Genomic DNA, 11,233 nt, shown 5'->3' with positions numbered 1-11,233 from the left:
CTCATTTCATTCAGAACTATTTATACTTTTTTAGGACATTTTTTCCAATTGATTATTACCAATTTTTTTCCCAAAATAAGTTTCTCTATTTTAGTTAAAATTTACAAGATTAGATACAGGATTTATACCAATAGTTGGCACTGCTCGCGTGTAAATTCATAAATTCATTTACTTGAAGTTTCTTTATATTTTTCTCTAAGGATTTTCACCCAACTCAAGAGTTTTCTTTTTAATAATATATTACTTGGTTGGAATTTATTTGATTTATTAGGGTGTTCTCCATATTGATTTAATAATTCAAAATCGAGGGTGTTACAAGAATTGTAGTCAGAATATCAAAAATTGAATCTTGTAAAAACAAGATATTTTATAGATGCGATGATAAGTCAATCAAAAATACCTTCATTGACTGGTGCAAACTTATGAATGAAATTTAATTAACAACTAGTAGGATGAGGGTGCTAATGATGTTGACCAAATAGTAGATGAAGTGAAGAAATAGAAAGACAAATTACATAGAGTTTGGATCAAGGACCGTAATATAGAAGCTAACTTAGCAAGTATAAAATTATTTGTAGTAACTAATTTAGTGTGTGCAATGTTAATGTTTGTAACAACTATATTATTTGTATTAAAGAAATGAAACATGGTGAATTCTAGTCCTTAGTATAGTCAAAATGTAAGAAAAATCATATCAATCATATCAAAAGCATGCTTTTTTAAATAGCATGTACACAACAACAAGCATGCAAACAACTAGCATGCACACAACAAGCATCCATAAATAGTTTAAATTGTCATGATACCTAACATAAAAAACACAATGACCCACAATATGATAATCATTCATATAAATAACAGTAAGATAGCATTCAAAAGTCATCAATCTTCAGTACATCTTCAATCATAGTAACTTCTTTAGGTATATTATTAAGAACTAGCTTTAGCACCATAAACATGTATATTGTAAAAAATAATATTGATTAGTAATTGTAAATTGTTTCATTCGACCTATAAAAACATGATGCATGTTTAGGAAAATCACTTGTGTTTTAGTTAAGTGTTGAGAGGAGGATGTACCAACATCACCTCTACCTCCTTTATTTCCTCTTAAAACTCTTTAGTCTTTGTTTAAACATCTAACAGGAACATTGAACCTTCTCCCAATAACGTTGGATCCTCTTGATCCCCTACTAGAACTACCAGATTCCCTCCCAACATAACTAGTATGTGCACAATAACAAGCACGTAAACAACCAACATGCACTCAACAAGCATCCATAAATAGTTTAAATTGTCATGATACTTAACATAAATAACACAATGACCCATAATGTGATATCCATTCATATAAATAAAAGTAATGTAGCATTCAAAAGTCACCAATATTCAGTACATCTTCAACCATAGTAGCTTCTTTGGGTAGATTATTGAGAACTAGCTCTAGCACCATAAACCTGTATATTGTAAAAACAATAATGATTAGTCATTGTAAATTGTTTCATTAAATCTATAAAAACAAAATGCATGTTTAGAAAAATCACTTGTGTTTAGGTTAAATGTTGAGAGGAGGATGTACCAACATCACTTCTACCACCTATGTCTCCTCTAATTCCTCTTAAAACTCTTTAGTCTTTGTTTCAGCCTCTAACAGGAACACTGAACATTCTCCCAATAGTGTTGGATCCTCTACCAAAATTATTAGATTCCCCTCCAATATAACTGGATCCTCTCGCAGGACCGCCACCAGCAATATGTTTAGCATTATCTCGTTAGCATGTCCTGGAATTATGTCCTACTAGTTGTAAATGTTGCATCAAAGTATGGAAGACCTCTTCCTAGTTGTACAAGGTTAATCTTCTTCTTCTTTCCTTCATCTATTCTTGTTTGATTTACCCATACTCCTTTTAAGCTTTAAAGGTAAAAAATTACATTTTTTTTTAGGATCAAGATCAACTTCTAGTAATGGGTGCATCATCTCAAAGTATGATTTTCTAAATGTATCCACATTGCAATACTCGCTACATAATTCTTCTAACTTAATTATTTTGTAATTAACACATTGGACAACATGTAAGAATGAAATACCAGTCATTGCTTATTCTCTATATGAACACTATTTTTTCCCCAAATCAACATGTAGTCTCATTTAGCCCTTACAGACTTATTATTCATCACAAATAACTGCAATCATTCTCATGTTCCTTCCGTTTTAAACATATATATCCAACTTTTTCTTAACATGAGGTGTGGTCTTTTTCAAATTGATCAAAACTATCATGAAACCTAGCCTTGAGTTTCAATCTAATCTTCTCTAGTAACCAAAGAATTAACATATTCTTGTATTTTCTGATCTATATATTGAATGACTCGGGCAAGTTATTAGTCATATTATCAACATTAACTTAAGGGTCAAACATGTGTCTTACCCAAGTCTCAGTAGGGATGTTCTTCAATCCATTGACAACTCCAGTGTCCACATCCCTAATGTCTCTCATATAAGTATTGTAATTGAGATTCGTGTAAGCTTTTGATGCACCCTAAAAGTCCATTTTTAATTCTAATCCATGAAAGTCTTTCTTTTTTAAGATGGCATGAATATGCCTTAAACAATGCATATATATTGCCTCTAGGAATACCTCGGCAACAACTTCAGGTAACTCTGGAAATTAAATTATGACAGATAGATAATACAATTCTAAAATAAATACAAGTTTAGAAAAGATAAAAATTCTAATACAAATAAATTATGATAGTAAAATTTACCTTTTGCATCTACACATATTATCGCATTTTCCTACCTCAAATTTCATATTTAACACATAACCCTATATTTCCATAATACCAATTCACATTCCAGTATTTATACAATTTTGTCACATTTCTAAAGTCCATTAAACCCTTTGGGTCTTCTATCTTCCTCATTGATTTATTAACATCAATTTCTTCATAACATACCACTTTTAACACAATTACTATTTCAGCTTCAAAAACCTGCAACATTTTCCCCAATTAAGGCTAGCCACTCCATGGGCTTAAATCCATGGTTAGCCTTGAATTTACTTCTGATTTTGTTCTATATTTAGACTATCTACCATACAATTATCCAATAATTTACCAAAATAATTAATTTTCCACACACGCCATTCATGGCTCTAAACTCACACAATTCTAGATGCAATTCACCCAAATTAAACATCTTCCATGTTATTTTCATAATCCAACATCAATAATAACCAACTCAATCATTATTTCAATACAAAAAATCACAAACCCTAACTTCACAACTTTAGGGTTCACTTCTCAACATTAAATTTAAGAAGTGCAATTACATCTATTTAAATATATTACCTCTTGTAATTAACCCAAATGGATGGGTTTCAAGTGACCAATTCTACTAATTTTCCTCTCCTCCTTCAAATTACAATCTTTCTCTTTCTAACACATAAACCTTATCATCTCTCTTTAAATCCATACTAGTTTGGCTTAGTTTCTTTGTGTAGAATCATTTGTTTTGGACTTAGGATGGCTTAGGTTTAGGAGAAAAGGAAGAAGGAAAAAAAAATATTTTCTTCTCTCTTTTCTTCCTTTAATGACTAGTGGCTTCCTTAAAAGGAGGAGGAGATATTTTCCTCCAAATTACAAAAATGCCACTATCTTAATTCCCTTGTATATATATTTCCATCAAATCCCTTTCATCGATATTTTTTATGCACCAAATCTTTTATTATTTCATATGATTTTATCTTAGCTGTCTCGAGATTTTTCATCACTGGTCATAATAAAATTTTCTCTATTTTTTATTAATTTTTAGTTGCAAATTACATTGTTATGCATAAGGTTCACATCGACCGTTAATATTTTCGCACACAAGATTATTCTTTATTTTATAAATAACCAAGGACTTTTACAACTACTCAACACTAAAAGTTTTCATTTAATTTTATTATTGTTATTTTCTAGTTGGGGATTTTACACAATTTATCACATGGCTAACATTTCACGTATCGATTTATTAATTTATTTTGTTCGAGATTTGAATTAATTTATTGAGGTTTTTCACCTCTAATCATAAAAAAATTCTCTTAATTTATTATTTTTTGGTTGAGGATTACCCTATTTAACATTGGTTTATAATTTTGGGTCGGGGGTTTACAGGCCATAACCTGTCAAATTAGTATACTAACACATCCAAGTTGACAATCACATGGAAGTTTGTGGTTTCATGAGTCTTACCCTAGCAAATGGCCATTGAGATATCGTTACTCCCTCATTTAACCTAAAACAAAGGTGTGTGCTCTAGGTGTTATTATGTATATGTGATGGCATGAATCCATACATAGTATAAAAATTATATAATAAAGTATGAATTCTAAGAAAACGTGTAAATTAAAGCAAATTAAACAATAAGAACAACAAGGACATTAATGATAAAAGATAAGAAAGCAAAGCTTAGTCCTAAATATCCTTTGTGGAGTCATCATTTTGTCACACCTAACATCACAGTGACCACTCTATTTTTCCCATGAACAAGGAAATGCTTTTTGTTATAGATGAGGAAAAGGTTTTATGTTAAAAAAAAGTCACCATCTAGTATTATAGTCATTAGAAAACCCTAACTAGTATGTAGAGCTCTAAGGTAAAGGATTGGTTACTCTTAAGGGAAGACATTATCACCCTAAAACATTCTACCTAAGGTAAGCTATATTGTTACTCTTGCCTTTTAATCCTAATATAGTCTATTATGACTAATCTTCCAGTATTCTATCTATAGGGGTGATATTGTGTCTACTGCAATAAGTTAAACCATGGATGGATATGTCAGCTCAAGTCTAACCATTCTAGAATATACCTGATAAGACATATACCAACATATAAGACACCACAACAACAACCCAACCTAGGCATGATAGTCTTTAATACACCAATTACCTTATACATACAAAACAACCACATTTATATGGCCCCATATCCATGTTATCTTAATACCCTACAAGCTATTTTACAACAAGGGGACCTCTATCCCCTTGCACAAGAATCCCATATTAGCAAGTAAGGGAAAGAATACATAGGATTGAACTATACCTAAGGGAGATGATGTCAGCTCAAGTCTATCTATAGGGGTCGAATTATATGGCATGTAGGGCATTTATATACCATATTATAAGGTATATTCTAGGCTTGTCGAATCACTTATTTTGCTTTACCATGTTCTATACAAATTTTCTCAATATTAATGTTTATGACCAATTCTAATCTTTATCATGATCGACTAGGCCTTACCTTTTATGATTCTTCCTTACTAAGCTGTTCTTCTAACTTGGGGATAGCCACTACTCTTGTTGTCTTAGAGAATGGATTGTTATACACTTTCATCTTTTTATCTAAACAATGAATGTGACCAGCTTTTAATGCGTTTTGAATGTGGTTGATTAGTACTTAAAAGTGCATATTTATCAAGGTTTTATATCATCATTTTGCACTTAAAGTATCAATGACTCCTTAACTAAAGCATGTTTGATAATAACAAGTCTAATACTATAAAATGCTTTAATATATGGTAAATGTTCATCTTAAATGCAGGCCTATCACATAAATCAAAGGATTGATTGATGAGTTCAAGTATGGAAATTGAAAGGACAAAGAGAGGGCCAAACTTAGAAAAGAGATGTTGGTGCAGTCCAAACTGGAACACTGTTCGGTAATTGGGTCATATCTCGAGTTCTAGATGTCCAAATGATCTCAAATTTTTACACAGATTTGGTAAGACATAGGCCTACAACTTTCATGTTTTCATCAAGATCTAAGAAGGCCGTTTTCAAGTCCAAATTAAAGCAACAACGGAGAAGTCCGAATCTGTCCTGCAGCCCGAACACTGTTTAGTGTTTAGCCCATATCTGGCGTTCTAGAAGTCCAAATCACCTCCATTTTTTTTCCCTGGAAAGCTGAGTCAATTTCCTACAAATTTCATGTTTTCAAGTGGACCCAGTTCTGATGCTAGCATTTTCGTTTTATTCAGACAAGAAGATAAGGATTTTCACAAAGTCAAAAGTTGGCCACCCACTCAACAATTAGTCATCAAATCAATAATTCCGAATTTTGGCCTATAAAAGGAGGCATTTGCCATGTATTTAGGGGTTGTTCAGATCAAGTTCATGCTCTTTATTTCTCTCTTTATAATTTTTTTGTAATTCTTAAGTTTTGCTTTCATTAATTTCTTGTTTATGCTTTTCATTTCCTTTCCTTTCCTTAGTTAACTTGTATCTTATTTATGTTCTTGTTTTGTTTATTTATGTTTCTCTTCTTCATTATGTTTAGCTAAGTTTATTATGTCAAGGTGAAAAGGTTATACTAATGGTGTAAAAACAAGTATGGTGTAAACTCAACATGGACCTTAATGTTTAATATTAACATGTCTTATCTTTTTATCTTACTAATTCTTAATACCTTGCTTGTTAAATGGTTAATCTAGATTTGTGTAGTATAACACTTGGTACAACAAATGCTTGGCACTCTCATAGCCCAACCGTATGGTATCACCTACACCTGAGCTATGAAAGGAACTTGATTTGTTGTTAACATCAGTTAACATCATGAATTCCTGACAATATTTAAAAGTTTGGTGTTATGTAAATAAGATAATTAATATGATCATGTTAATAATTTATAATGAGCTATTAATGACAAATCATCCGATTGGAACCTCCTTCGTGTGTGGTTTCCAAATTAAGTAATAAGAGTTTATACTATACTTGTTTGAAATACCATTGGTGGATCCTCTAACCTTGACATTTGTTTTTATCATCGTTTAATCTTTACATTAATCTTCCATCTCAAAGTTCTCATCAATTTCTTCCTCTTCTTCTTTATTATTATTAGTACTACTACTACTACTACTACTACTAATATTATTATTATTATTATTATTATTATTATTTACATTCTTGTTATATTTTATGTACGTTAAGTATGCTCTGTGTTTGATCAAGGATCCTGACATTGTTGGTCTTGCCTTGTTCATTCGCATCAGAAATCTGTTTATATTATATAATATATCTCTTTGATCTTTTCATAAACTCAGTATATAGGCTGGAAACTTGTGACCCGATCTTTTAGATCATTCTCAGGTATAACAACGCCACGTACTGAGTATTATTATTATTATTATTACTATTAATATTATTATTACTATTACTATTATTGTTACTATTATTGTTGTTATTATTGTTGTTGTTGTTGTTGTTTTATTAATTATAATTTATACAATTAACCTCTCTGTGGTTCGACCCCGGTCTTGCCGGGTTATTTATTACTTCGACACTCCTGCACTTGGGAGAAGACATCAATCTTTTGGTCGTGTCAATGGTTTCTAAAGAAAACATAATTGTTAGTCATATTTCCATGAGTTATGCCCCTTGCAATACTTTTTTCCTTTGATTTGGTCAGCAATATGGATGGAATGATTTTCAATTATCCTATTTGTTACCTCATGCATCAATTAATCAAAGACTTCCTCAACTTTTTTATGTCAAAAAAGTATTCCTTGTTTTCTTCAACCACTTTAAAAGCCTTTATGTCTTTGCTACCAGGTTTAATAACTTATCTAGACCATTTTAATATTTTGATCTCAAATGGTCTTTGTTTTTAATTTATGTAATTGATATAAACTTTGTTAGACCTTTTCAAACTCTTTTTATGAATCTGAATCAATCAAGGAATTTGCATTCATGAAATTGTTTGAATAACTAGATATATGTACCTGAATGGCTTATTCTCTACTTGTTTTACCAATATCATCCCATAACAAGTAGCATCATCCATTATGATGTAGATGTCTAAGTATTTTGTTACTATAAATTACTTCTTTATGTTTCAATGCATCTTGATTAGTACTTAAAAGTGTATTTTTATCAAGGTTTTATATCATCATATTACACTTAAAGTATCATTAAATTTCCTAACTTGAGCATGTTTTATAATAACAAGACTGATAATATAAGATATCTTTAATTTATGGTAAATGCTCATTTTAAATGCAGGCTTATCTCACAATTCAAAGGATTGATTTATGTGTTTAATTATTGAAATTGAGAAGACAAAGAGAGGGCTAAGCTTCAAGAACAGATGCTAGTTAAATTCAAACTGGAGCACTATTCGGTTATTGGATCATAACTGGAGTTGTAGAACTTGGATTTAGGTCTGGTTTATATGGATGGAAAGCTAAGACATAGGCCTAAAACTTTCATGAGAGTCCAAGATTCAAACCGGTTGTTTTCAAGTTCAAATTGTAGCAACAAAAGATAAGTCGGAATCTGTCCTGCAGCCCAGACACTATTCAATGTTCAGACCATATCTCGAGTTCTAGAAGTCCAAACGAGCTCATTCTTATTTTGTTGGAAAGCTGAGACAAATTCCCAGAACTTTCATGAAGACTATCTGTTCAAATTCTAACATTAGCAATGATGCTTTGTTCAGACAAGAAGATAATGGTTGTCACCAAGTCAAGAGGTGGTCACTCACTCAATAATTAGTCATCAATCAATAGTTTCAAATTTTAGCCTATAAAAGGAAGCATTTGCCATACATTTAGACATCTTTTCAGATCAAGATCATATTCTTGCGTTCTTTATTTGTATTTTTGTAATGTTTAAGTTTTGTTTTCATTAATCTCTTGTTTATGTTTTTCATCATAATTATATTCTTATCTAGTTTATTTATGTTTCTCTTCTTCACAATGTTTAGCTAAGTTTATTATGTCAAGGTGAAAAGGTTTCACTAATGACGTTAGAATAGGTACAATATAAACTCAACATGGACTTCAATGTTTATATCCAAGAAAGTTTGTTATGAACATATCTTATCTTTTTATCTTACTAATTCTTAATACCTTGCTTGTTAAATGATTAATCTAGATTTGTGTTGTTCAACCCTTGGTACAACAAATACTTTGCACTTTCATAGCCTACTATATGGTATAACCGACACCTGTGCTATAAAAGGAACTTGATTTGTTGTTAACATAAGTTAACATCATGAATTCCTGACAATATTTTAAAGTATGGTGTTACTAAAATAAGATAATTAATATGATCATGTTAAAAATTTATAATGAATTATTAAGGATAAATCATCCAATTGGAACCTCCTTTGTGTGTGGTTTCTAGTTGATTAATAAAAAGAGTTTATACTATACTTATTTCTAATACTATTAGTGGATTCTCTAACCTTGACAATTGCTTTTATCTTTGATTAATACTCACATCAATATCACATCTCAAAAGTTCTCTTCAACTCCTTTTCATTTATTATTTATAATTTATATAGTTGACCTCCATGTGGTTCAACCCCGGTCTTGCCGGGTTATTTATTACTTCGACACTCCTGCACTTAGGATAAGACATCAATCTTTTGATCGTGTCACATCCTTTCTAGAATGAATTTAACCATAGTTTTCAGACCCGGACCGGTCCAAGGCCCGGGTTCCGGGTTTTAATCGGGTCACCGGGTTTTGACCGGGTCGCTCGGGTCAATTTTTTTAAAAATCAAAACGATGTTGTTTTAGTAAAAAAAAAGTCAATGGGTTGCAACCGGGTTTTTGACCGCGTCACACCGGGTTTTTCCTTCCCCTATTTTTTCTTCAACCCAGCCTGATTCCAGCCCTGGATCGACAGGGTCCCGGGTCGATCCGCCGGGCCGGGTTTCAAAATTGTGATTTTAACACTATCATACTCTATTATAGTTATAGTGCTCGTAGTTCTAAATGTTCTTAATTGAAGAGCATAACTCTCAATTGTCTCCCTAGGTCTTGGATAATCCTAGCTAAGTCAGTCAATGTTACCTCTAGTTATGTTCTGTAGGGGTGTTCAAGGAAGTGGGTCTTCAGCTTTTCCTAATTGTTAATGAAGGTAGGTGGCAATGTAAAGAACCAGCAAAAAGTTGTTTTGACCAATGATAAACCAAATAAACTTAGCTTCATTAAGGGATTCACTACACCATCATCATATTGGTTTGTGAATTTAGCAATGTTTTCTCTTATAGATTAGTTGTCTTTCCTAGAAAAGTGTTTGAGATTTGTAATCTTTATTCCTCTATGAATGGGGTTCAACATGTCAACCCATTTAGGATATGGATGATTGTATATAGTTTTTATTGTTTGTCTAATTTCTAACATCATCTCCCTTAGGTATAGTTCAATCCTATGTATTCTTTCCCTTACTTGCTAATATGGGATTCTTGTGCAAGGGGATAGAGGTCCCCTTGTTGTAAAATAGCTTGTAGGGTATTAAGATAACATGGATATGGGGCCATATAAATGTGGTTGTTTTGTATGTATAAGGTAATTGGTGTATTAAAGATTATCATGCCTAGGTTGGGTTGTTGTTGTGGTGTCTTATATGTTGGTATATGTCTTATCACATAAGTTATGGTAGCTTCAAACACCCTTACTGGAGTGCTTGTGGCTATGGAATTTATAAAGCTTATAGACCCACGAAACTCTAGACCTACTTTATCATTGTTTGATTCTAAATCTAATTTAATTGATCAGATTTGGCATACATTGTTCTAGATATTACCATAATATTTTTGTGGTAAGTTGTGTTTTCTATATTTTCCATATTCATCTAGATGGCCCTCATAACATGATTAAAGATATTTAAAGGCTGATTAAAAGATGTTTCTTTAAGAACAGACATGACTGGTTGTCTGGAACTTATCGCAGCTAGTTGTGACCACCTTATAACTCCATCTAACTCATAAAAGGAATATGTGCATGGTAGTGTTTAAGGTATAGATACACCTACATGTCAATTTATAGTTGGTGGTAATGATGTGGTTAGAAGAGGTGGAAATGTTATCGGCGATATAGAGTTAATAGGTTATGTTCATAAGTAGTTCTATGTTGTGAGGGTGAGTTAGACATTAAAGATCCTTCTCGTGTCATATTTACCATTGTTTGATCTTTAGGAATTTATGGTGATGAAGTAATATCAAATTCTTCATGTCTAAGAAAATGGAGTGTGGGAATACCATACCTTAAAAAGGAAAAAAGGTTAAATGTTTTGTAAAAGAAGAGCATGATGATGATGAGGAGGAGGAGGAGGGGGATGGGGAGGAAGCGGAGGAGGAGAAAGGGGAATTGAAAGGAAAATAAAAGGTATTGGAAAATAATAAAAGCAATAAAGAAACTAATAATGAAAAGTTGTAAATAAAAGTAAGAAAAATAAATTTGATG

Source organism: Populus trichocarpa, chromosome 6 (genome assembly GCF_000002775.5).
Source record: "Populus trichocarpa isolate Nisqually-1 chromosome 6, P.trichocarpa_v4.1, whole genome shotgun sequence".
Taxonomy (NCBI): Eukaryota; Viridiplantae; Streptophyta; class Magnoliopsida; order Malpighiales; family Salicaceae; genus Populus; species Populus trichocarpa.
The sequence above is the reverse complement of the archived record's forward strand: the minus strand, read 5'-3'. Positions refer to the sequence as shown.